Below are 26,270 nucleotides of genomic sequence, written 5' to 3' on the forward strand. Positions count from 1 at the left end.
AGCAGTTGGCACATTTTGGGCTGTATTCTGCACTGCTTCCTCAACTGAATCATACAGGAGGAAACAATTCATCAAAAGCTGATTTATAAACTCATCTTCCGAATCACTTTCATATATGGCTGTCCTATTGCCCTCATCTTCTGCCATGTGTTCTGCATTAGCTGTCTGTTCTTTCTTGTCTTTACTCCCATCACCTTCCTTTGTGGTAGCTCGAAACATTCTCATTCCATTTAGTATCTCAGCACTGCATCTTTTCTGTTCTGCATCCCATCTAGCTTCAGCTAATGTATTAACTGCTTTCTTCATTCTACTCTCTCTACTCAGATTTTGCAGTTTCTTTCTGTCTTGCAACACATTCCTACATAGCAAGGGCTTCAAATTGTGTGGGTCATGGAGGAGACTTCTATTTGCACATTACTCTCCTCAAATTGTCTAAAATGTTCAGATTAAACGTTCCATCACAAGGAAAAGCTAATGAACCTTAATTCTAAGTGATCTTACACCACTGTGTGAGACATATGCGTGCTGAAACTACTTTTATTTCTGACACTTCGTAAGCTGGTGTTCCCTCGGGTGCTACTTGTTCACACTCTCTAACTGGAATAAACACATCTCTCAGCACACTTCTTAGAGCTTTAAAAAATGTATTTTCACACAAATTCAATTAATAACAATGATTTTCAATGAAACCAGGAAGTAAATTCAATCCCACAATCATTTTCAAAATCCATTCTCAACCAATAGCACACAGTATTGTCCATCAATACGAGCACAGCTTTCTCACTAACTGACCTATCCCAGTGAGGGTCCAAATGATGTCACACTCACTTCACTCAGCAGCTGCAGTCACTTCGCAATTCTCTAACACAGTGGCTAACACATACACTAAATGCAACATATTGGGAGCAAGATCAAAAAACAAAAACCTGTCTGCACTCTAGGGGTAGGGCTCCAATGCTCTGAAAGCTGTACGCATACACTTCTGACTGTGGATTTCACAGTTCTACAAAGAGTGAAACTTGACCAGCAATTCTTACTTTGGTTGATACAGTTTCTCCATAGGGCTTTCGGATTCACTGAATACCAACCACAACTCACACTCATTCAAAGAAAACTACTCATGAAAAGCACCTCACTGCAGACAATAACTTAAGCAAGTGTCTCCTACAGGTATCCCGGTACCTAAGGCCTCAACAGACCTGCCAACAACAACAACCACTGACAATGTTTTAGCACAAAACAAAACAATCACTTTGAGTATGACCACTCCACAAAATGTTTAACAACATCACACTTCATTGCAATCTTCAAGCAAAAAGCATTGCAAGCGCAAATCCCTATTTATACTTACTCAAAATGTCATTTGTTGTCACAATGCTAGAACTTCATCAGACTCTGGAACAGATCATGTGCCAAATTACAAGGAGGACAAAAATTAGATTGTGCAATGACATGTGAACTTCCTATCACTAAACAAAAATATAGTTCCCCCTTATAACGGATGAACCCATAACTCTATTAACAAAACTGCCAATCCTAACACAGATCAAAAATGTGGTTCCTCCTCTTATGGGACAAAACCATAACTCTGTTATCAAAACTGTGAATCCTAATTCCCTAAAAGTAACTTAAAATATTGTTCTCCCTCTTATAGGAAGAAACCATCACTCTGCTACCCGCAAGTGTGTTTTTCATCCTTCATAGGAATTAAACATTTCACTGTGGTCGACAGTCCTTTTTACCAAGATATATACAGATTTACATTATCACCACCCACACAGTTGAGACACCATGATCAATGCGGCCACAGAAGGAAAACTCCAATCAAGGAAAAAGTTTAAAGCTTTATTTTACAGCCACAAAGCTAATATGAAAACTGTGCCCAAATTCAGATTATAAAAATATATCAACACCATTGGCTGCCCAAAGCGGCAAAAGAAATTTAATTGAATTAGCATTAACACAATTAAGAATTAAAGAAGAATAATACATATCATTAAGGAAATAACTTGAAACAGAGAAACATATTACAGGTCAAATTGTAGCAACATTAGACAAGTTCAATTGAGCAGAGTACGCACATTTTTGGCTGAACATAGCTTGTCCCTACAGCCAACCAAATTGAGACATGCATGTGTTGGGACAGGCTAACACATGTGGGTAAGATACAAAACAGGCAAAAATAATTTGGACAGAAGATATCTAGGGTTATAGATTACTAACTAGAAAAATAAAAATAGTCTGTGCCAGCTTGCTAGCTTCTATTCTAGAGAAAGAATGACATGTCAGGGGAAATGGCAATCAGCATGGAGCTATACCTCTCCAAGAGACAGCACTTAAGGAGTCTTCATCAGCAAAGCATTTAGATCAGCAGCAAAGTCCAGTCAGGCAAGTGATCAGGGAAAATTCAGAGCAAGTACTAGGAGCAAGGGGTCCTGAGAGTTGAGGAAAGACTGACTGAAACTTACCATGTCCATTTTTAGTAAAAAGCACACAAATGGCTCTGATATGTCAGTGTAGTGGCCTCACATCATGCAAAAAGGGCATCATCCAATCAAAAGTTAATAAAATGTCAGGTTGCAACAGTCCTGTATTTTCTCAGGTTCGGTCTGGGATCATCTCCTATTTCTTTGTGGATCCAAACGGTTATGTAACAATTTACTTTCACTTGCAACAATCCACTTTCTTCCCATGATGTGCAATGGACTTGTCTCAGTTCCATGTGACTCCGTATGTTAGTTGAAACAATTTATTTTACATTATGTCTACAGGCCCTGATGTTCCTTTTTCAACTTTACTATACTAAAAGTCTCTGTGCAATTGAACAAAGAACCTATTGGTACTCATGGCAACGGAAACCTAGAGCTAAAGTTCACATTAGAAAGACTTTATATGACTGCAAAATACCAGCCCCACAGGCCTGGTCACAAGGAATATAAAATGCATTATAAACACATGTTAATGAAAGACATAATATGCAAATTCAACATTAATAATATGCCATCACAATAAGTAAATATTTCATTAGAAATTGTAAAACTTTGTGAATGCATCACATTAGATATAACAGAGAAGTGCATTTATTTTATGCGCACATTTCTTTAGACTCCTAAATCACACATTAAGCACATTTGTTTTTATACTAGCAGGTAATCTGGAGTCAAAAATATACTGTGGCATCAATTAAATCTTATTAGCATATTGTTAAATCCAGTAGGCACAATTGTGACCACCTCAATAAAAACATTAGGACTTTTAAAATAGGCGTCAGTGCAGCTTTCTACTTTAGGATGTTAAACATAAGACATAAATGTTCACCTTCTGCTGGCATCTGGGTCACTAAAAGCATTACTAAAATTTACGCTCAAACACTACCGGACAGCAAAAGCTGAAGGTGGATGAAAAGACACATGGGGCCTGATTTAAAGTTTGGATAGATATCCCATCTGCCGTATTATGATCCCATTATATCATGTGAGAATCATAATACAATGGACCGATTATCCGTCACATTTGTGACTGAGTAGCCCAATCGCTAGACTTTAAACCAGGCCCATTATCAGCTTGCAGTGGGCTTAGAGCCAACCAATTTCCTGCTATTAGTTGGCTTCCCACTATCACAAGTCTGATTTTTATATGCCAGCTTGTGTGGGCTTTACTTCCTCTTCTTGTGATTGCCTCTCTCCTGTCGGTGGAGCCGTTACTAGTGTCCTTCCACTGCTCACTTTTGAAACACTTTTGTTTCATTTAGGTTAAGCAAGCCATGATTTTCGAGCTGTATTTTTTGTGTACTTCTCTTCCCCTCCTCCACGCTCCATGTTTCTCTTGTTCGCCTTTTGCTTCTCCCCCTACTTTTGGTGCTGATCCTCATGTGTTCTCTCCACGCATTGGTTCCTCATCTGTGATCTCCCCCCTAACTGCTCCAAGTTCCTTTATCTAGCCTCGGTGATTCTCTTTTTCTTTATGCTTCCTGTTACTCTCTCTTGACCAAATTGCTTTCTTTGTTGCTGCTTCCCCACTGTTTTGCTTTGGCCATCCATAAGTGGTTCCTTCCCCAAGTGCACCCACCATGTTCCCTTCACCACATGCGTCTCAAAAAAAGAAAAAAATGTACACTAGAATGTTTTAATTACCGATTCAACAGATCAGTTACAGAAAGAAAATGGCACCTGAGTTGTTTTGTAGGTGTGCGCACGTAAGTTGTTCACGCCTAAAAAATTAGAGAGAGGGAAACATTTTAGTCACTTTCTTTGTTTACATTTTAGCCATGCTGCATAGCATTGGGAATACTGTATAGCATTCCTAAAAAAATCATTGGAAAGGCCAGTAGATCCCATCCCAAAAGGGGGACATATTGGCTTCGGCATTGCTTGTTTTACACATAGAAATGAACAAGTGGCCGGTCGTCATCATTGGAAAATGCCATCCGTCTTCTATGAAACATCCACAAGATGGCACCCGGATACTGTTGCTTTCTATGTATGCACGTTAGCATTAGGTCTGATTTAGTCATTGCTTCTGGGTCACAGCTACACAATTCCTTCTGAAAAATGGTATACAATATAAAGCTTGCTGAGGAAAATTAGCAGGAGTTTAACACAGAGAGTGTCCTAACCACATAATAATACATCAAATCTTGCAGCAATATTTTAGGAGCAGCCACGTTTTTACCATCTCCAGCACTGATGTTCTTGCCAAGTTTCCAGGCTCCTTTAATCTCCTACTAACCTCCAATGGTTTGTCTTATTATGTGGCTGAGTAAGGGGCCATCATTGCCTTATGCATAATTACCTGAGCAATTTAGATTGATTGCAAAAGCATCCTTTTGGATTTCTTCCAAACTGAGGCCCTCATTACGAGACTGCCAGCCTTGCGATGGCGGTCGGACTGCGGCAGACAGGGTGGTCTGACCGCCCCATTATGACCCTGGCTGATCCGCCATGGTCACACCGCCGACACCGCCAGGCTGCAGCCAGCCTGCAGCCTGGTGGTCCCAGCGGTTGTAATCTGCCAGGGCAGCGCTGCAAGCAGCGCTTCCCTGGGAATTATGAGTCCCCATTCACCAGCCTTTCCATGGCGGTAAACACTGCCATGGAAAGGCTGGTGAAATGGGGGCATCGTACTGCCTATGCACTTGGCATGGGCAGTGCAGGGTTCCCAATGCACAGCCCCCTTGCGCACTTCACTGCCCTAATTATGGGTAGTAAGATGCGCGAGGGGTGCTGCAGCACCCGACATACCTCACCGTTGCTGCCGGCTCGATTACGAGCCGGCTTCAATGTTGTGGTGAGTTTTCCGCTGGTCCAGCAGGCAGAAACGCTGGATTTGTCTGCTGGCCCAGCAGAAAACTCCTAATACGGCAGCAAACATACTGCCAGCACTGGCGAAATGATGCCGCCCGCGGCATCGTAATGAGGGCCTAAGTCGGGGTCACCTGCACTTTTTGAATTATAGTAATATTACAATGCAAGTGTATTCAAGTTTATCAAAATCTGACATCTAATCACAAACCAGCTCATTTCAGATTTCAAATTATTGCTGAATTAATTAAAACCATTGCAACACATAAACACCTTGCTGCACCAATAACAAGCTGAACAGATCGGATGCAAACATTAAAACAGAACGTGGGCAGCCTTTCCCTGTTAGCAATAAAAATGTTCTAAAATGACAGGTACACTCAATAAAACTACAGGTAAAGCAACGTAAGCATGATCCACATACCCAGTACACAAAGCTGATAAAGAAACGTATTTTTAGAAGCTGTTATGGTGAGGTGAACGGTCCTTAAAACTCACAGGCCCATATTTATACTTTTTGACGCTAAACTGCGCTAACGCAGTTTAGCGTCAAAAAGTTTTGCGCCGTCTAACGCCATTCTGAAGCGCCATGCGGGCGCCGTATTTATTGAATGGCGTTAGCCGGCGCAAGCAGACCGGCGCTGCCTGGTGTGCGCGAGAAAAACCACGTACACCAGGCAGCGCCGGCGTAGGGGGAAAATGGCGCATGGGCGTCTTAAAATGGGGCAAGTCAGGTTACGTCGAAAAAATCGTCGTAACCCGACTTGCGCCATTTATTTTCGACGCCCATCCCCCATCAACATGACTCCTATCATTGTAAAGATAGGAGTCATGCCCCCTTGCCCAATGGCCATGCCCAGGGGACTTCTGTCCCCTGGGCATGGTCATTGGGCATAGTGGCATGTAGGGGGGCACAAATCAGGCCCCCCTATGCCACAAAAAATAAAAAAAAAAATACTTACCTGAACTTACCTTAATGTCCATGGGATGGGTCCCTCCGTCCTTGGGTGTCCTCCTGGGGTGGGCAAGGGTGGCAGGGGGGGTCCCTGGGGGCAGGGGAGGGCACTCTGGGCTCATTTTGAGCCCACTTGTCCCTTAACGCCATGCCTGACCCAGGCGTTAAAAAGCGGCGCAAATGCGCCGTTTTTAGCCACGCCCACTCCCGGGCGTCTCTTTTGCCCGGGAGTATAAATACCACGTAAAGGCCTGGGAGTCATTTTTTAGACGGGAACGCCTCCCTTGGATATCATTAACGCAAGGAAGGGGTTCACGCTAAAAAATGACGCACATTCCGGGAACTTTGGCGCTATTCGCCTCTAACGCCATAGTATAAATATGGCGTTAGTTTGCGTTAGTTTTGCGTCGAAATTGCGTCAAAAAAAACGACGCAATTTCGGCGCAAACGGAGTATAAATATGCCCCACAGTTCCTATTCGGAGTTAACCAAGTGGGAGGGCACGATGTTGGTGCCTGACGATTTAAATGGGCGGTCACTATTATAAGACATTGCAGGTAGCAGCAGAAAACTTTCAATTAGAAAACCCCCCAAAAAAGTGCATTTGCTCCTGAGCACCCACCTATTGCTTTTCCTCCTAGGCTACTCTGTTCTATGCAGATTAACTAGCTGCTAAAGTGCTTAAGTCTTAGCTGGTAAAGTACTAATGCTCTTAATGCCCACCCGATTTTGCACTCCGGAAACACAACGAATTGTAAGCCTTAAATACCATCCAGTGCCTGCAAAGCTCGGGCCTTTGCTTATTTCGTGTGTTGCAGCTTAACCAGCACCCTTTTTGCTACCCTCTGGAGGAATGTATACACAGCGCAGTTCAGTCGTAGATCAGTTGTATTGAAGCAAGATACCACCATCTCCCTGCATGTCCTTGATCCTTATTAGTTGAGATTTCTGCATAAGAATGCATAGTGATCTTCCAAGGAAGCTTTGCACAGACACAACACATGGATAATGTCCTTGGACCCTTGACAGCAGAACCTACAGTTTCCTTGGCTTTCAGTTCTTCTCCATGGAGAATAATAGTTTAGCACAGGTAGTACCCCCAGCCTATATTTTAGGAACTTTTCCTTCATCTGGTTACTGGAAAGTTCACCTAAATAGCTTTGAGGCTTAGCCTCTGTATAATTACTGTTAGCCCCTGTTGGCCAGGGTGTCTTTATTCTCCAAAAGAGACGCAACTTTGGTGCTGGATTTTGTTAACTTTTGAATTCAGCTCTGCTCAGTGGTAAGACCCAAGCAGACAAACGGTGTAAGGTAGTTAGAGCCAGGTGTAAGTAGGCTCTCACAGCCAAACGTGCCTTCCCTTGTATTTGCAGCCTAAGGTAATGAACTAGTGAGCTCCGCCTTGCAAGTTTGAGGCTGAAAGGGCAATTCACAAAACCCACCTGCCAATCCAAAGCTTTCTTCACTAGGCAGAACTCCAGTCTGATTTGTGTACGTGTATTCTGGCAGATGAAAGGTGGACCTGTAGATTTTCGTTACAGTGTTGTTCAAAATGGTGCTAACCCAGGCCCTCAAGACCCCGTTCCAGTAAGTCAAAGTAGGAAGAACCTTGGCTTGAGTCACTTGTAATAATGGAATTAGCAATGGCTCATTAAGCTTCCTGTGCAAGGACCCTAGGACAACTGCCAGAGCATTACCTTTCCTTTTGATTTCATCTAATTTGTTGGTAAACCTTTCACTGGTATTAAAAAGCACTCTGAGGTACTATAAGGGTTGGCAGGCTCTATCTTGTCTCCGCCCAAAAACCAAGTGTGGTTTTCAGTCGCTTTCAATGGATTGTTAGGGTTTTACTCTTATTCATGTTTATTGTCAATCCATCCTTTTTGGAATAAGCCAAAGTAGTATCTAAAAGCCGTTTTGGCCCGCCTTAGTCCTGCTGGCTATCACTAGGTTGTCGGCATAGAGTAGGTTGGAGAGTTGAATACTCCAAGTTTTGGAGCATGGCAGTTATCATTGTTTAAAGTCAGTGGCAGATCAGTAAGGAACAGATTAAAAAGAAATGGTGCCAACAAACAACCCTGCTTTAAACCTTGCATTGTTGTAATGGTCTTATGCCGGTGGGAACCATACCCAACTTGACACGAATCCTAGTGTTAATGTGAAGTATTGTATTGCCCTTAGGAGGCACACAGGGATGTTCCATTCTGCCAGTTTTTTGTTTAGTTTCCCCCTCTCAACCCTGTCAAAGGCTGATTTGTAGTCTATGAAGCCTAGGTAAACTAGTTGTTTGTTTATCATTGCAGTCATTCAACAAGGAGAGGGCCTTGATGTTAGTTGCTGTCCCCATGAGCTTAGTGAAGCCAGTTTAATTCAATATGATAATGGTGTTTCCCGCTGCCCATTGCTGTAATTTTTCTAGCAAGGTCCCTGTGAAGTATTTGGCCTCACTATCTATTAGGGCCACCAGATGATAGTTTTCTGGGCTTCCTTTATCAAACCTTTGTACATGGGTGAGATGATTGAGACGTTCCATGAGGTGGGAACACAATTACAGCCTGTGATAAAGCTAAACAGTGGAAATAATTGTTCTGCTGTAATGATATTTGTGTTTGACCACTGAGTCCACGTTGCACTTATCCTAGCAGCACCCCACCACATTGATGACCACCAGCTTCATGTTGTTCCTTTTGTCATGTTGTTCCTTTTGCTTATTGATTTCATTTTATGCTTGGCTTAGCTTTAGCCACTGCCATGTCAGAGGTGCAGAGAGAGTAAGCTGCAAGTTCTTTTCTGTGCCCATGTTTTGCAATGTGTTTTACGCTCATGTTTTCACTCAACATGTCTCCGTGTTCTTTCTCAACAAGGGCTAGGACATAATATAGAGGAGCCAGAGAGATAGGGATTTACTAGGATGATGTTTATGGTACGACAGGGAACAGTTTAGTTTTGGGAGAACGCCTTGGGATCTTGGCCAGTTTCAACATGTTCCTTTCAATACTGACCTGAAGTAGCCAGCATTTTTGAACAACTTATGTAGCAGGAGGGGTTTTCTAGAATTCTCATCTCTGACTTGTTTAAGGTATGTAAGAGACCAAGACCAAATTGACCATGAAATGTATTGAGCTTTGGCAGAACAGGGATGCCTGTGTCTCTCACAAATTCAACTGAGGGTAGTTTTTTTCTCTCTTTACCGTTGACTGGGTTCAACGGCCTGTTGCTGGCATAAGGGATGAAGCAAATTAAACTGTGCCCCATGGTGATGCATTTTTAATTATTTTTATTTGCTTTGCATTGTGCATGAATATATACCTATATATATGTATTTAATGTTTATAGATTGAAGCAGAGTATTCTTTGTACATGTTTTTATTTCATTGCAGTGATCATTTTTGAATGTGCACTTTCAGCTGTACACTTTTGACCTTTCTTTGCGTGCCACATGGAGTGGTTCAATAAATGTATTTCTTAGACTAAGAGCTACATACCAGAAATTCCTTTCATCTGTGTGTGTATCATCTCGGTCCGTAGTAAAGCAAAACAGTTGCCCAGTAAGTGGGCTCTTCCTTGTTGATTGCCGGAGGGATTCCATTCAGACCAGAGCCCACTTCTTGGTTGCCACTTAGAAATTTGTCTCTGGATGGCTCATGAACCAATAGGAGCCCCACATTCAGCCTAAGGGGGAGCAGTGTCGGCTAGCAGGAAGTCCGGTGAGCTACCGCAGAAATTGATTCTTGGGCAGCATCATGGCCTTTACATCCTTATAACCCTACTGTTCCGCCTATAAAGAGCTGATCCCAGGGCCTGATGGATATATATTTAGGATGCTCGTGAAATACGATGGAATTGAGTACCTCAATGAGCTTTCACCAGCCCCCTAACGTGCTGTTCGGGTTTGAGCATTCACCTTTCTATTTTGTTATGCCAAGCTAATTGCTCTGTAAGGGTGAAAGCAAGATCGTTTAAAGTGTGAACCCTTTGCAGCAGGGTCCCCTTCAGAGTAGAATTGGATCTGGTATATCAGCAAGGATTTAACACAATCTATTTGGTATTGGCCACATTAATTTGCAAACCCCTCTGCTTACAAAAATTGTCAAATCAATCTAGGAATTTTTGGAGTCCCTCAGGGGCATATTTATACTCCGTTTGCGCCAAATTTGCGTCTTTTTTTCGACGCAAATTCGGCGCAAAATTAACGCCATATTTATACTTTGGCGTTAGACACGTCTAGCGCCAAAGTAGGAGTAAAGAGCGTCATTTTTTTGCGTGAACGCCTTCCTTGCGTTAATGAGATGCAAGGTAGGCGTTCCCGTCCGAAAAAATGACTGCAACGCAAATGCGTCGTATTTATACTCCCGGGCAAAAATCACGCCCGGGAGTGGGCGGGTCAAAAAAACCCGCATTTGCGCCGCTTTTTAACACCTGGGTCAGGGCAGGCGTTAAGGGACCTGTGGGCTCAAAATGAGCCCACAGCTGCCCTCCCATGCCCCCAGGGACCCCCCCTGCCACCCTTGCCCACCCCAGGAGGACACCCAAGGATGGAGGGACCCACCCCAGGGACATTCAGGTAAGTTCAGGTAAGTATAAATATTTTTATTTTTATATTTTTTGTGTGGCATAGGGGGGCCTGATTTGTGCCCCCAACATGCCACAATGCCCAATGACCATGCCCAGGGGACATAAGTCCCCTGGGCATGGCCATTGGGCAAGGGGGCATGACTCCTGTCTTTACTAAGACAGGAGTCATGTAAATGGCGCCTGGGCGTCGTTAAAAATGGCGCAAATCGGGTGGAAGCGATTTTTTTGCATCAACCTGACTTGCACCATTTTTAAGACGCCCTAACGCCATTTTTCCCTACGCCGGCGCTGCCTGGTGTACGTGATTTTTTTCCACGCACACCAGGCAGCGCCGGTCTGCTTGCGCCGGCTAACGCCATTCAATAAATACGGCGCCCGCATGGCGCTTCAGAATGGCGTTAGCCGGCGCAAAAATTTTTGACGCTAAACTGCGTTAGCGCAGTTTAGCGTCAAAAAGTATAAATACGGGCCTTAGTGTTTTAGACAACAGGAGCATATCGTCTGCAAACATTAGAGCAGGAACCTTAATGCTTGCTAGACTTGGGGCATCATTTCCACTTAGGTTGAGTGAATTACCAGATTATTGACAAATAATGTAAAAAGTGTTGGTGCAAGGAGGCAGCCCTGTCTAACCCCTCTAGTAACATTAATTGGCTCGGTCATTTCTCCCAACTGACCACATCTGACCTGAGCTTAGTTATGCTCGTGGAGTCTAATAATGATTGCCAAAAGATACATGGAGAAACCATATTGGCTAGGCCCTGCACAGCGTAGATGTAGGGACCATTTTTCAACAAACACTATGTAAAGATGGCTGCCCTGTAGCACCACAGTTTTCCAAAATATTAGCTGTCCCAGGGCATAGAAGTCACCTTTCACTGTAGGCAAATCCTCCACCTGAGGGAACATGATGTAGCTGCGCATGTGTTTCAGCAGGGCAGACAACACTCTGGACAACACATTTGAGAACATTGGCTGAGACATCCCTGATGCTCTGGCCACTGTAGTTTGAAAAGGCCCACTTGCCAGGAAATGGAGTACTGACTGGACCTGCACTAGAGGGGGGATTCCTGTGGGATGGCGGATAGCTGAAATCAGGTCTGGCTCCAACTGGGCACACAGTTCATGGATTGTAGCACGATCAAGTCTGTAGGTGACTATTACATGACTCTCTTCCATTGTCGACAGCTCCACCAGCGGTCGGTACACCGGAGGATGCCGTCTGGTGTCTGCTACAGGCACTGCCACACTACTGAGGCTCGAACTGTCCTCAGTGTTCCCCAAGGCTACCTCACTGGGAGTGGCAGATCTCTGTCCCATGACAAGTTCAATCACATTAGTGATTTGTACAAGGCCCTGGACCACGTCCCTGCTGGTGTGTGCAGCCTCCACTTGGGCCGCCACAGCGCGACGGGCGATGAGTGCTGTGGAGTTTGCCATCCTGTTTGAGGACCTGCAGTAGTTTGCAAACATTGCCCTGAAGCGGTGTTCATGTCTGCGTCGGCTCACCCTTTCGTGGCGCAGCTCCTCACAGAGGTCACGCACTGCACTAGTAAGGTCCCCGAGTGTCCTCAGAGGCCTGCAACTGTCCCTCACGCAGCTGGGTGATGTTGCTGTTCAGTGTGTCAAATTGCCGATGCAGGCCCATCATATGTCTATTGTGGACTCTCAGGTTCCGGTCCAAACTCAATATTCACTTGTTTTGCAGGCGCTATTGCTGCAACATAGCAGCCTCAAGTCCCCCGAACAAGGATGGACCCTCACCTGCCTCATGCAGTAGCTGCTAGGACACTGTGGCACTCCTGCATTGTGCTGCATGACCCCTGTCCTCCGGTATCTGGCTGCACCTGTCTGGTGCAGACGGTGTGCTTGGACCCTCCTGCCGCACATCCGAGTCGCCACTGAGGTCTGGCAGTGGTAGTGCCCTGGGCACAGTGGAGATGTGGAGGGACCCACTGGTGTTGGTGTCAGAGGGCTGCTGGGTGTCCGTCTCCCCTACACAAGGACTGTGTGTGGCTGCTGGGCCAGGCCCACCTGCAACAACAATATGCAGCATGTCAGTTCTGTATGTTACATTATCTGTCCGAAAATGGCAATAAAGGTACAGGTACTGCTTTACATGGTGTTGTGTGTGTTGTGTTACCTTGGGTGTCACTATGCTTCCTTACATTGTCATGCTACTGTCTGTACTAGTTTGTGGACCGCAACTCCCATAATGCATTGTTGTGCTGCTTCTCAGATGTGGACTGGACTACTTCACACACTACTTCACATTACATGCTAATTCCTAAGGGGCTTTTATGCATGCACATATTGGGTTCACACAACAACATTGCACTTACCTTGGCTGGTACTCGGTTGAGCGGAGGTGTCGATATCTTTGACCCCTGTCACAGCTTCAGGGAGGAGTGTGGATTCCACCAGGTCCTCCGGTGGTGTGGCAGGTGGTTCGGTTGGTGGTCCGCCACCTGTGCCCCTGGCCTCTGCAAGTCTCCTTGCCACCCTCTCCTTTGCCCGGGACCGCAGGTCGTACCACCTTTTCTTAATCTCCTCAATGGAGCGCTGTGCCACTCCAATGGTGCAGATTTTTCCCTGGATTTCAAGCCATAGCCTTCTTTTCTCGCTCTCAGGAACCTGGAGTGATGATTTACCAAAGAGGCGGTCATGGCTCCTCACAACCTCTTCTGTCAGTACCTCCAGCTCCTGATCACTGAACTTGAGTTTGCGCTTCCTCTCTTGCTTCTCCTGTGATGTACCTTGGGGCTCCATTCTGGCTCAGGTGTTGCTGCTCCTGCTGAGTGCTGCTCTATGTGGCTGGGCTGCTCTCTCTCAGGATGCTGGTTTGGGTGTGGCACCTGAAACTGCCTGGGATGACTCATTTCCTGCTGGTGATGTCATCAGGCTCCTCCAGGTGTGCATTCTCGAACTTTCTCGCATTTTGTGATTTTTTACTGAATCGCAAAAAAATCGCAAATTGCGAGAATGCAAATTGCGATTCGGTAAATGGACCTCACAAAACACAAATAGCGATTTTTAAGAAATCGCTAATTCCGAATCGCAATTTTGTTACATAGCCAATTGCGACTCGGAAATAGCGATTTCTTAATAATCGCATTTTGCGATTCGCAGACCCCAGTTTTCATACATATGGCCCTTTGTCTTTAGCTGTCTGATACTTTAAACCATCCTCATCCCACCCCTTGCCAGATATGCACTTCTCCTCCTTATGAGGGAGGAGTCTTTTCTCATTATGCCCTACTGAGACTTACCTGTTCTATCCTGGCTGATGGCGAACCGACTGATGTCCTGAGGACGAAGACTGATCCCGTATGCTGACTCATTCGGATGGGTAACTATCTGATGATAAATTGTAATTGTCTGTTTGCCTTTTCTTTCTAGGTACCAACTGCTCTTTTGATAGAGGCCACAGTTAGATATTTTCCAAATTCATGTTGCTAGATTGTTTTGCATGAAGCCCAACATGCTGATGCTAATTAGAAGTTAGTTAAGGAGTTCACTAATATTGGGTGCAAATAGACAATTGACAGAATTCTTGCTTTGTTGAATAATGTACTAATGATACTCTGCTAAGGTTGACTCATGTTAACGTTGTGCTTTGTTCTAATGTTCATGACCTATGCTTTGATAAAGTTTTACTCGAGTTGCCAAGTTATAGTGGTACTGATGTGCTTATTGATGTCGCGACTAATAAATATGAAACTAGAGTGCAACTAATAGGGAATAAATAACCTAAATCTTACTAGATTTGTGTGGTTATTCATGGCCAAAAGGTCATGGTGTGTTTGATTCTTATTAAACGTTATTGATTAGCTTGACTGATTAGTTATTGTGAATATTGATTAGATAATTGATCTAATGATTGAAATGCTAAACGGATATCTCGATCTGGGACGTCCCCAAACCTGGTCAAAACCTTCATTGGCCTAAAACGAGTCCCCTTGTAAGTTGAAATACCAAGGTTTGGGACGCGTTAATACGACCAAAGCCTAACATCTACCAGAAGATAATCTATTGGGCAGGTGTAATGAATGCGATTGAAGGTGTGCCTCCCATCCTTATCTGATGGAGTTCAACAGTTACAGGCCCATATACCCTGGTTTAAGACCAAAGCCAGTTGTTGGGCCAAGGGAGACCAGTTTTTGATGTGAGCAATAGCCACTTCAGGAATAGACCAAACGCTGTCTTTGTCCTGTGTAATCTCTAGAGGGATATTATCCAAAGGTTCAAATTGGCAGTTCAGATCCCCACCCACAATTTTTATTACTCCTGCTGGCGCTGATGTCATGGGCGTATTAAGTAACTAAATGACTGGTGGTTCCATTCTATTCCAGACAGGTCTTAGATATACGTTGTAGACATATAGAACTATTTTCTGCGGAAATGCTATGCTAACACAAAGGATATCTTCAGTAGCTATCTCAATCTCCTTTGTCTCACAGCCACGTGTAGTGCTTATTCAGGTCATACGTTCCCCCAATGGTCTTCCCTTACCCATTTTTTTCACTTCCTGACCAGGACTCCTGGAATAGACAGAGATCATGCATGCCTATATGTTGCACCCAGTCAGGACAGTTATTTTTTTAACCTAGACCTGCGACATTCCACGAGAGTAGTTTGGTAGACGAAATAAAATGAGTTGAGCCAGACACAGCATAGTTGCCCATCCTAGATGTCCTCCAGGGGGTTTCAGGTATGTTGGGCTCTGTGGCACGTGTTCCTACTTGACAATCCTTCATCCTGTAAAAGGAGCCAGACCTGGACTGATCAGGGGGCTTGTATCAATGGTGTTCTGACTGGGTAAGAACATGAGATCCACTAAAGGTAGGCCTAGGACCAGGGCTGGTCACATCTACGGGGAATTGGACTAAGGATGATCTTACTTGTTTTGTTATTGGCCTATCACCATGCTCTCCGTTTTTCTGAGATCCAGTTACATGGCCAATTTGATTTCAACCACCATCAGCCAGAAGGTTAATGCTTTCCCTCCTCATACTACCCACCCGTGGGCACTTGACCCTGAAGCACCATTGGCTGATGGCTACATGGGAAACAGAGTGATAAAAATGTGCATTATGGGTGAGTCATTCCACTTCTGCTCAAATATCAAAGCATTTGGAGACGGGAACTTTACATGATTACGTGATGGACCATTGGAAGTTAACACTGGTTCAAATAAGGGTGGGAACCTGAGTTTCTGGGTGATGTCACCACGCCCAAGGTAGTAACTAGGGGCCAAATTTATACTTTTTGACGCAAAACTGCGCCGGCGCAGTTTTGCGTCAAAAATAATACCGCCTGTTAATGCCATTCTGGTGCGCCGTGGGGGCGTCAAATTTATACTTTGACGCACGGTGGCGCAAACCACAGGTGTGTGTCATTTGTTTTGACGCACACCGCAGTGTCAAGTCATAAATCAAAACGACGTTAATGCAGCAGAAATGACTGTGGGTCGATTTACAACCCCGTAAACCGGATATGCAGCGTTTTTTTACGCAATAGCATCAAAAATCGCCCTGAACACTGCCATTTCAGCAGAGGAGAGCCAAAATGGATCCCAGATGCCTCTATAGACCGCAGGAAGATGACAACAGACCAGGATCCAGCAAGCAGGACCCACACAAGAACCAGGACACTTTTAAGAAGAAAAGAAAGTGTCGCTTCAGTGCAGAGGAGCAGGAAATTCTGGTTAAAGAGGTGACGGAACACCAGCACCAACTGTTTGTCACCTCAAAATTGCCAATTAGTAGGAGAGAGGCTATATGGCAACAAATTGTCGACAAGATCAACAGTATGGCAGAAGTACGCAGAACAGTCATCGAGTGCAAGAAACGCTGGCATGACTGCAAGCGCAGGACCAAGGAAAAGATGGCCAAGAACAGGAAGGCAGCACTGCAGACTGGAGGTGGGAGTCCAGCACACCAGGAGGCCCTGGACCACATGGAGGAGATGGTCGCAGCCGTCATCCCTGAGGAGATCGTCACAGGGATTCAAGGACAGGACAGCGCAGACTACCAGGAGACAATGCACATGCAGGGTAAGTCGCATGGGGAATTAAAATGCACTAATGTCAACTGTAAGCAGGGGGGGATACCGACCACATAATGCATGGAAGTCATCATATACATGGAGTGCATGGGTAAAGGGGGATGGCATGGGGGCATGGCCTGCACAGACAGAAGCTTGGGCACACCATTACACTACACCAACAACAGTCCCATGGGGGCATGTTGCCATGCCAACGATGGTCGCAGCCGTCATCCCTGAGGAGATCATCACAGGGATTCAAGGACAGGACAGCGCATACTACCAGGAGACAACGCACATGCAGGGTAAGTCGCATGGGGAATTAAAATGCACTAATGTCAACTGTAAGCAGGGGGGGATACCGACCACATAATGCATGGAAGTCATCATATACATGGAGTGCATGGGTAAAGGGGGATGGCATGGGGGCATGGCCTGCACAGACAGAAGCTGGGGCACACCATTACACTACACCAACAACAGTCCCATGGGGGCATGCTGCCATGCCAACGATGGAGCAAAGGGAAAGCCACGCCAGGAGGGAAGGGCACAACGTTAAACTGACATCCCGGCACACGTCAGCCACCGTACCCCCTACTTTAACTAGGGCCCTATTAACAACCTCTGGCCATACCGACAACTAGAATGTAACTGCGACAACAGTTGCCACTACCACCTCCGCACTGTGTGCAGCTCAAGTAGCCAATGGCAGTAGCTTCCCCATGGATTATACACATCTAAATTAGAGGGTTGAGGATGGCAGCTCCAGTAATCCCCTGAAAAAAGACAAAGGCCCCAGTACAGTCAAATGTCAATGCCCATAGTTGTCGCAAACATCACCCAATGTCAACAACAATAGGAGCTACACAGCACTAAGGACATATCCATGCTGCATATGTCAGGGTCCATCCTGTGCCTGGGTCACAATGTAACATCCCAAATGTCATACTGCTCAGACAACAGCATTGAGGGGGAGGACACATGTAACTGGTCACTGAAATACACCTGCACAGTCAGAGGAGGAAATAGGACACTGCTACGATTATCAGGGCAATCCAATGTACCACTCATTCCCAACATCAGCTGTACACATTACCAATGCCAACATCCATATCGTGCCATTACAATGCTATGCATAGGATATGCTACATGCCAACTACATTTAAGTGGATGTGAAAGTTCAGAGACTGGGGCAGGTCCAGATTGTTAAGTGTGCTGCCAGTGCCATCAGAACACCCACAGAAAGTGAAAGGCCTCACCATGAGAATGGATGTAGACGGAGGGTTGAGTAGGACAAGAAGGTGGCAATTCACTATTTGGCCTAAAACAATACTAGAGGAGATGATGCAGAGAAGTCCAATAACCTAATGCTATACATGTGACATGCAGGTGGACCATAGGCCTGGGAGAATGCCCATCTGAAAGACTGGAGCAATGAACACGTAACAAGATCACAATGTGAATTCATCACAAGGCAGGCATGTCACATCAATAATGCCACAACACAGACCATCTAATCGTCCCCCGTTTCATTGGAGAGGAAGATGGATCTCCTGCGGATATGTCTGTCCCAGAATACCCTGATGACATGGATAACGAGCTGACAAACATTCCCCAGGAGACCATCCAAAAGGTCCTTGGAACCCTCCAGACCCCACTTTCAGTCACAAGGAGGAGCACAGAACAAGCAGCCATCACAGAGGACCCACCCACCTCCCCAATTGTAAGACCTGCCAGCTCCAATACAGCTGAGGACTCAGACGACACAGGCACCTGCTTTGAGAGTACTGTAGTCGGAGTACAGCGGGAGCTGGCCAATGAGGTGCGGGTAGGGATGCAAACTATGGCAGCCAGCCTTGAGGGGGTGCGCTCATGCATGATGTCATCTGCAGATCAGGCATCAGCTATGCAAGCGCTAACATCTATCTTGCAGGAACACAAAAAAGCCTGAAGGAAATCAGCACAGCTGTAATACAGTTGACCCAACACCTACAACAGCAATCATGTCAACGCGTGCACAAATGCAACATTAATCCCCTCAGGGCCGACCTGGCTGCCTACCATCGTGATGTGGCTGCTATTCTTAAGAATCAGCAGATCCTCCTTGCAGCAGTACTGCCCTTAAGACCTTCACAGGTAGCAGCGACCGGAATGTCTGACTCCACGTCTTCTAACACTGAGGTGTGTGTTGCCCCATCACAACCACCACCAACAAGGACAGAGGAGGCAACACACACATCAGAAGAAGAAGACATGGAACAGATCACATTGACACGGAAAAGTACCCAGAAGCACTAGTCCCTGCCACATGGCCAACTATTACCAAGGTCCTGCGTTTCGTAACATGCCTGTCTTACAACAACTCTACTCAATGACTGTTCTGCTAACAACTGTATATCTTGTCAGCCTGCCCAGTGATTGTCTCTCTCTTACTCATTGGCAAATCCTGTCCCTCTGCACTGTCTGAAACATCACCCCAACATGTCAAAAGCATTTCCTCAACCCCTTGTGTAGGATCACAATGTAAGATGTCACTATAATGGACTCACAATCATGGACAATGTACATATAGCACTACAGCACTTTTCAATAAATAGCACTTACACAACAAATCTGTCTCTGGGTAATGTGACACATCAACTGTGCAGTAGATAACTGAATTGTGCCTACTGTCAAATTACGTAGCTTGTCAATACAACTGTCCTGATATTATGTAGTCAGATAAATCTGCACAGTGGCCAGGATTGCATCATACTCTGCCCTTCCTGAGTGTAATATCTGATGAAGTGAGAAACCGTACACCATCATGCTGTGTTGGACAGAATATTGCTTCCTCAAGGGATATCTAAGTCATCAAATAGTGGCAGCAAAATTTTGTCACCATGCAATATGAACACATATAACAGTGCGCACAAATCTAAGCAAACACTACAAAAACTGCATGAATGAAGCTGTCTGAGTTTACATCCAAATAGGTAATCATGCTGAACAGTGTCACAAATGATCTATGTGAGTCATGAAGACAAGAATACAAGAATGCTTACGAGAACTCATCTTATAAGGGTGTCCTTGAACATCACACTGCAGTCAGACCTAAAACTGTTCCCCCAATTCCAAGTCTGGAAGCACTGTTTGTGACGTAGAAAACATACTTATCGACAAAAACACGTTGGGATCCATATTAACTGTGATTGGTGGTTGCAACGAATGGTGGAATCTTTGCAAGGTGGCTCTGGGGTAGCTGCCAATCTTACAGCTCAGTTTGTATTTGTTTGTAGCATAGGACACAAATATAATAGAACAAAACTCATGTACACTAATGCCAAAGCCATGATCAAGTAGCATTTAACACATACTGTAAAGGGTTAACCATATATTTATTAAATGGTAATCACAGAAGAGGAAACTGAGGGAAAAGTCTTACCTACCCTAATCTACCCTGACTACTCATTACCCACAACTGTCCCTAACTAACCTACGCTAAACTTACTTATCACGTGTAACGAAACGTTCTAAACATCAACCACCCTTATGAGACGGGACACATGGAGGACAACACATACTAACCTACACACATACTATACCATCGTAAACAAATATATATTTTTTTGTATTTATTTTTTTGTTTTTTTTTATTAAACACACAAGAACCCCAACATAGCCCCCCAACCATCCACCCACCCACCCACACACTTAATAAGTAAAAATAGAAAGAATCAGGACCCCCCACCCATTAACACTAACTAAACTAACAGACTATACTAACCTAACACTAAGCCCCCTAAGCCCACTAAGTATGAGAACAAGGAAAGAGGAGGGAGGGGAGGGAATCATGTCCATTGTCACCAAAGTCTAGAGGTTGGCCCTCCGGAGGGTCCGCTTTATGGACTTCACACGCCTGTTAATGTGGCGAACATCCCGGCTCAGATTGCTTATCTTCCGGCAGTGGCAACCAATGTATTTGTTGACCAAGTGTGTGTGCATCACAAAATGCATTATTGAACATATTCTTGTATGAATGTGAAGTCAATGTGTCCAAACCTTAGATGCAAGTCATTGTGGAACTGAGAGAGGACATGTGTTAGTCATACATGTAGCAAAATCCGTTATGTGCACTTCCAAGATTTTGGGTAACGTAGACACCACAGATGACAAAGCATGCACCAGATAGATGGCAGACTCTTGTTCATGTCAGTGGTCTACATTTTCACCATCCTATGTCCTAGATTTTTGGTAACAGCTTCCTAGGCACTTGTTGGTGAATCCCACAGTGAGTAAGACACATGCATTGAGGAATTTGGTACCATGTAGTTGGCCCAGACAGCCAAAGGTGAACCACAAATGTATGATGATGCCACAGTTGAGGTCATATAACTGAGCCACAACTCTCCAGTGGCTGTGGTGGACCAGCAGACGAGGCAGCACGTGTCCACATATTTCCAGTGATCAATTGCACAGAGGTGTCTTGTTCATGTGTGTGGTCCAATGTTGAGCCTGTATATTTTTAGGGGTGTATGTTGTCACAGTTACGTCCAGGTCTCATCATGAGTCAGTGGCAGCTATTCCTGTATATACTGAGTATCCTTTGTTGATCAATGTGAGTAAAGTGGATGTGGACATGGGAACCTACATGGGGATGGTCCCACCCTGTCACTTAAGACGTGTAATGAGACTGTCAACAGGGCACCCTGGTGTGCTGAGTGAGATAATGTCTCAGGTGTCATGTTCCGGCAGGTGTCATCACAACATTTGTACATAGGTTAGCCTCTGCAATTCCCACTGCATCTGGGAACATCATAGTCTCTGTGCTGATTATTCTCGCAGCTATTCACCACACACGGCCCATCAAAATGTTGTGAGCAATGTAATTCTTTGTGTGAACTGTCAGGGTCCTGACGTATGGATTTTTCATGGACATCTGCTAAAGGACCCGTACCCAATCCCTGCATGCAGCCCTGGGACACTGTCACACTTTGTCATTCATGCATAAATGAGACCCAGACAAGAGATGGGCCATGAATTTTGGTAATCACAGGGGATTTAACTCATATGGTACAATTAAAAGGCAGATGATGCTATACAATGTATTTGGGTATGCATTGATGAAGCACATGCCCAAATACCCTCTGAGGAATGAGAGGTTTGCTAACGCAAGTGTGGTACATATGTAGCCACAGGGAAACTTTAGGGTGACGCACAGACAGATGCCAGTCAGGCTGACAGGATGCAGGGTGAATCAGGATCCAGCAATTAAACAAGTTATATAATCAGTGGTCTGACTACAACTGTTTGGAGGACGAACTAGACACCTTACATGTAAAACTGTGTATGTCCTGTGTTTTTGAAGGTGACAAATGAACCCAAGGGCTGTGTTACTCGGCGTAATTAGTAGCAATGCTTAACGGTGTATTTGACAAAATGGCAACTCCTATGCTGTTCCAGGCATCAGCAGGGGTAGTGCTTGTTGAAATGGGTGGTGTGCATGGAGGTGATCACAGGTGTGGGCTGTATCAGTTTCTTAAAAGTCCTGTAGATGAGATTTGCATTCTAATGGCCAACAGACATTTTCACACGGGAAGCAATCTACAGGTGCTAACAGGGCTTGGAAACTAGAAGCCAGTATATTAATTGACCTGACGTCCATGCAGTCAGATGTTCTATGGCAATGATATACCATAGGAAAGGGTGTAGCACACTGGATTGCTATTGACAAGCTGTGTGTGTAGAGGAGGGAATATCAGGGTACACATCTTACTATTTCAGGGACCTCTTCAGACAGGTGGGTTGTGACCAGGTGCATGGGTGTGTCAGGAGTTAGGATTGGGCTGACATCTATATGGAATGTCATGTGCACAATGCTGCTCATATGTGTGGCACTTGTGCTGTCAATGTTCTGCTTATATGGAACTCTAGTCACAGATAGTCCTTGCAAAGATTGGATGCAGTTGGACTTACTGCTGTCAAAGGTCTGGTCAGACATTCCTGTCACTGATGCAAAAGCACATCAACTGCCTCATGTATGAGGCTTGTTTTCCCCTTATTGAGTGATGGTGTCTTAGTTGTGAGCCATATGCAGCGATGAACCATGTTTTCAACATGCATGTGTGAAATAGGTGTGGTCCTCTGCTATTGCCCTTCAGAGGTGAAATGTACAGGATATATGTAATTTACTGCGTGTGTGTATGTGACCGTTGTATCGTACGCATCAGATTTGCTCTGGGATTTTCAGTGTCCTAATCGGTATATCAGCAATGCCCCATGAGGCAACACTCTTAATCTGATAGTTAGAGATAAAGGTGTGCAAAAATGAATAGCCAAACCATGATATGGTGATTATTATAGGTTTTTATTTAAATTAGTTCATAAAGTGGTGATGGTGGTTATATTTAAAAGAAATTGTTCACGATATGTTGCCGCCTACGTAAACCAGCGGACGTGTTTTGTTGTTCCCCCTCATGTTGCAGGCCACCATCATCCTCTTCCTCCTCTTCAGGCATGTGTGGCTCGGGTTCCCGGAGGGGAATGTTCCTTTTTATGCAAATGTTGTGCAGAGTAGCACATGTTAGGATGATCTTACAGACCATTTCCGGGGAATATAGGAGGCTACCACCAGTGATGTCGAGGCACCGGAACCTCGACTTGAGGATGCTGAAGGTCCTCTCGACTATGGTGCATGTCCTCCTATGTGCGTCATTGTAGGCACGCTCTGCTGCAGTACTCGGGTTGCCAATAGGTGTCATTATCCATGGCTGGATGCCATACCCCTGATCAGCTGAAAGAGAAAATGACTGGGATCATGTTGATGTAGCTAGCCCCATTGAAATCACCTTTCATGGCAGTAGTTGTCTTGTGTTGTCTGTGTCTCTTTTGTGTTATTATGTCGCATCCTAGGCTAGTAGGATGTACCATCTACATTGTGTTGTTTCCTTGGCTGAACAAGTGTTTGGCTGCTAACCAGTTGTCAGCAGTATGTTTTGGGATTTGCAGTACAGTGTGCCCTCCCTAGCATTGTGACTTGTGATACAGGTGTCCCTGTGTCTTCACTGGGGGTGAGATGATAGTTCCATACACAGGTTAAAATTGACAGTGGTGGTAACACGTTCATATCAATGTACCCTGGACATCGCATACCTTTAGACTTATGCAATGGATTAATCTAAACATTATTGAGACGCTTACAATTTGCAAGGTGACATTTAGGCAACACACTCCAAATGTTGTGATCATTGACGTCTTAACATTAGGCTGTGCAGTAATTTCAGATGTGTGACAGGTTCAATGGTGACCTAAGAAACATGGCTAGCGGTGTGACAACCTCAGTGTGTTCCTGTCGACATGTTGCTGTTGTGGTGTATGTGTTGTGTGTCCTAGAGGGCTGCTGTGCAGTGTGTATAGAAGTCGGTTTTTGTACTTACCAACAAGTAGTCCATTGCCATACCGTCCATCCTGGAAGTGTTCATTGATGGTGCTGTGACGGAAGATGAATGAGTCAGGGACACTCCCAGGATATTTTGCCACACTGTTAGTGATCAATCCTTGGTGATCGACAATGGCCTGCACATTGATGGAATGTGTGTGCTTCCTGTTGCGGTAGAGGTGTTCAGTTGCAGCAGGTGACACAAGGCGTACATGTGTGCAGTCGATTGCACCAAGGACATGTGGGAAGCCACTAATGAGGTAGAACCCCCGTTTTGTTTCCTGCTGCTTCTGCAGTGTGTTAGGGAAGTAGATGTGGCAGGGTGTGAGTCCAATGATGGCATCCAGTACTTTGGGCGAAAAGGCAGAGCATGATGGCTGTGATATTCCAGCAACCAGGGCACCAGTTGTTTGAAAAGAGCCACTTGCCAGCATGTGAAGTACGGCAAGCAGCTTGGTTTCTGTTGCGATGGTGCGGGGTGTCAGCAAGGTGGGTGCCAACTGCGGCTTAATGTTGCTCAGGTGTGTTTGCCCCATTTTAACGCCTGCCCTGACTCAGGCATGAAATTTTGATGCAAATTGGGCTGTGGGTCATTTTCCGGCTCCGGCTCCGCCTCCCGGCCGTGCGTCTTTTATACCCGAAAGCATAAATACGACGCATGGCCGTTTAAGTCATTTTTTGGACGGGAACACCTATCTTGCATATAATTAACGCAAGGCGGGTTGCCGCATCCAAAAAAAGACGCACACGGCGGAATTTTGTCGTCAGCGGGCTCGGGCGTCAAAGTTTAAATATGGGGCAAGGTTTGCGCTGAATGTTCGTCAAAAATTTTGACGCACATTCGGTGCAGACAGAGTATAAATATGCCCCTAGGTTTGTAAAAATATCCCAAGGGCATTGCAAAATGCTCATCCCACCAACCCTTTGTCATGAGGGCCCAAAGAGCAACCTCCTCACCCGAAGTAGATCCTTAAATTTAATGATTACACAGTCCTCCAGGTGATGCAGCGGCCCTGGCCCGGTCCACCTCACTCTTCTGGTTAAAAGATTATTGTTTGCCAGGAAGAGGGGAGTCCCTGTTCTGCCTAGCCAGTTCAAAGACCTTTAAGAATCAAAAAAGATATATGTACTCCAATACTAGAGGGGAAGCATACCCAAGGTACAGAAGCACTGATTACACCAAAAAGGAGTTTTTCATCTGACTTTAGTTAATATCGACACTCATTTTGTTTTGCGTTTTTTATCAGTCGTCCACTGAACTGATCACAGAATTCTTCGTTTATACAAGTTATTTATTTTCATATGTCGTGCATTTACACCATGTCTCTACCTCCTCGCTGTTGGAGCATCTATATCGTCTCGAATTGTGTGTTTTTGGGATAGAGCACATGCCAATGTTGCACAGCTTCAATAGATGATTTGGATTATCATATTTAGTTAAAGAAGTGTGCAGCACTTCGAACGCTATATTTGCGACTGTTAAGAATCCATCATGGAACTTATGAGACTTGTGCTTTTTATCACAGCCTAACTTCATTGATAGCCTTACATTAATGGGGAATACGCACTATACATAGATAAGGGAGTTGGATGTAGGGATGTCCCGGACAATGCTAGAGTGCTAGTGAAGATTATGTGGATTATTTGTTGTGTGGAGCGTTGCACTTTGTGTTCGTATATCAATATTTTGTTCACAAAAGTAAATGTCTGGCTGGGCATTCATTTCTTGGGAGTGCTGAGTATACTTTGAATTGTGAGTTTGTGTCCACCTTTCATCCACCCTCCTGCCTAGAAGACTTAGGCGGTCATTCTGACCGCGGCGGGCGGTGGTCGCCGCCCGCCATGCGGTTACCGCCGAATGACCGCTCCACGATCAGGAGACTGCGGCGGCCATTCTGGCTTTCCCGATGGGCCGGCGGGCGACCGCCAAAAGGCCGCCCGCCGGCCCAGCGGGAAAGCCCCTGCAACGAGGATGCCA

The sequence above is a fragment of the Pleurodeles waltl genome, chromosome 11 (assembly GCF_031143425.1).
Source record: "Pleurodeles waltl isolate 20211129_DDA chromosome 11, aPleWal1.hap1.20221129, whole genome shotgun sequence".
NCBI classification, from domain to species: domain Eukaryota; kingdom Metazoa; phylum Chordata; class Amphibia; order Caudata; family Salamandridae; genus Pleurodeles; species Pleurodeles waltl.